Raw genomic sequence first — 2,936 nt, 5'->3', positions numbered from 1 at the left:
TTATTATAACACCGATAAAATTAGATTCAAACCAATATAAACTGATCGGTTCGATTTAATCGGTTTTGTGAAGTCTAAACCAAAACCGAACCAATCCATTTAAACAGAAAAACCTATATATCCATTTAAACCAAAATTTTCCGATTTGATTAAAAAAACCGAACCGTTTGAACACCCCTAATCTCTTCAATTTTAATTTTTGAGACAATACATCTAGGGCTCAGTCAAACTTAGCTGGTAATCGCATAAGATACAAATTGAAGGTACAATTTCCGAATTTTTTTTTTAGTAGAATATACTTCTTTTTTTTCCCTTAAAAATGCAGGAATAGAATTAAAAATTCGAATACTTATCTCTTTAGTTGGGTATTTTGCCTTTTTTTTGGATGACAATGAAAGAAGCATTAACGCACTTTTTTTGTGGAAAACGAAACGAGCAACTTCATATTAATCCCGCAAAATTCGAAAAATATTACATGTATAAAATTGAGATATCATCGTTGAAAGGTTTTTATATATAACCTTACTTTGGACTTTAGAATGTATATAAAGTTTCATTGTCAAATCGATTAATTTAAGACACAATACTCAATCACACATGTCCATATTCATTTTCTATTAAGATTTATAATTTATTAATACATTTCAATTATAATATGACAATAATAAGTGACTAATTGTTTTAGATATAGTGTTAAAATTTCTCATTATTTGTATGTTTCATTCACGTTTCACATCCTTGTTTTTGTTTTCAACACTCAAACAGTTGATCCGAACCGCTCAATATAATATTTATATTAAAATATGCTTGGAGATTAAATTTTATATCCTTTGGAAACTTTTTACTAGTTTTTTTTTTTATATAGATACGATATTACTGCTTCTTAAAACATTCTGAATTATCCAAAAACAATGATTTTGTATCTATCTAAAAAGTTAGTACAAATTATAAAAAAAAATATAAGATTTGGTCTCCAAATACAATTTCTTATGAAGATCATGTTCAGCATTTCCAATCGACAATTTGAATTTTAAAAACAGAGATAATAATGTGAACATAATTGGAGCATTCAACATTGTTATTAAACTGTTAATGAACTAGTGAAATGGATGTGAAAGTTTAATCATTAACAAGTGGTTACAAGAATTATTAGTATAGTAATTTTTTTGTATGATAATATCAATTATGCGCTTAATCAAATAAGATTGTCAAAATATGTTAAAGATACAAGTACACTTGAATTGTTAAATTGAACATTGTATATATTTAAAATATTATTTAAAGGTTAAACTAAATTTTCAAAGTAGTTCCTGTGAGACTGATTTCTGATTCTCTGAACTTTTCTCAAAATTTTCTTTAATTTTTTTTTTAAGTTACTCTTGTTTGATTGGAATTTATTACTTGAGTGTAAAGAGTGAAATAATAAAAAAAAAAAAATCCACATCTAATAGTATGCGTTTTACATAGGGCTACTCGTGAGCCGAGTTGAGTTCGAGTTGAGGACAATTTGGATTCAACTCACGAACTCATGAGCTGAGTTGAGTCCGAATTGCTAATTTAGTTCCAAGTCAGAAACTCCAACTTGAAATCAACTCGCGAGCAACTCGAGTCGAGATGAGTCGACTCGTGACTCATAATGTAGTATACAGTGGGACAATCTAATTTAATTCTAACAAAATAAATATTACATAGTTTATTAAAATAATACATAAATACATAATTAAAGACAGTACATGATGAGACAATAGCTAATACATAATTTAAAATTACAAAAATACAAAAATAGTACATAATTAAAATTATCAAGCATATAAGATTTAGTTGTTTGAGAAGCGGCGATCTTTTATTTTTTAGTTTCAAGCATCAATACAACATATTATGCGAAACATACATAAGGTTTGGGGACGCAAAAATTAGGAATATATGGATTAAAGTTTGGTGTGAGTCCAACCGAGTTGGGGGTAACTTGGATTCGACGCATAAATCAACCAAGTCAATAAACTCGAGTTATTAGCGAATTGAATCCGAACTGAGTTTCAAGTCGTAAGCTTTTTGTGCACCTCTAGTTTTACATGTAAATTGTGGAGCAAATTAATTTGAATGAAAGATTTTCTCTGCCGTAAACCCATCTTAATCTTCTTGTTTTACTCTTAGACTGAGAGCTTAATTAGGTATACTCCACCCTCATTCCACTAAAACATGGTCTATCTTTCTAATGAAATTTTGTAAATTTCAGCATTAACTATTAACATATATTTTCTAAATGACGAACCATTTTTAATCATTAATGTTGAACACCTTATTTTGAATTAATTTAGTACATGATCAAGCAGTCAAAATAATGAATATTTTAAGTTAATTTTTTAATTGTTTTATGTATTAATTTTTATTATTTTGATCACTTGATTATGTACTAAAAAAGTTCGAAACTTGAAATTTTTTATATATACATACATCACTTACAAAGTACTTGAATTTCAACGATTTAAATTCGTAGTTTTTAATTTGATAGTGTTTTGAAGATGTACTCACCAACTCTTCTTGGTGAACACATCACACCTTAGTTTTGCTATTATTATAATATCTAATGCGTATTTATATCCGCGTTTAAAAAAATGGATATATTGTCGTCATTTTAATTTATATAATTCTAAAATAAAAAAAGTCTGCCTCCAGTGCACCAACTCATCATCCCACCTCCCTAATTTTTTATACATATTTTGTTTGCTTCTTTATCAATCTCTCCCACGTAAGATAGCAAACTCTTCACAACTTCCGCAGAAGCGATTGGAAAATGGACACAGAGACACTTATCTAAAATTTAATACATTTGTTTATATCCATCCCAACAGCCGAAAGACTTGCGAATAAATAAAGCACCTCAAAATATAAATTAATCCAACATAGAGAACTCTCTCTCCAGTTATACACCTCGG

The sequence above is a fragment of the Carex rostrata genome, chromosome 1 (genome assembly GCF_964058835.1).
Source record: "Carex rostrata chromosome 1, lpCarRost1.2, whole genome shotgun sequence".
Taxonomy (NCBI): Eukaryota; Viridiplantae; Streptophyta; class Magnoliopsida; order Poales; family Cyperaceae; genus Carex; species Carex rostrata.
This window is presented reverse-complemented; position numbering follows the sequence as displayed.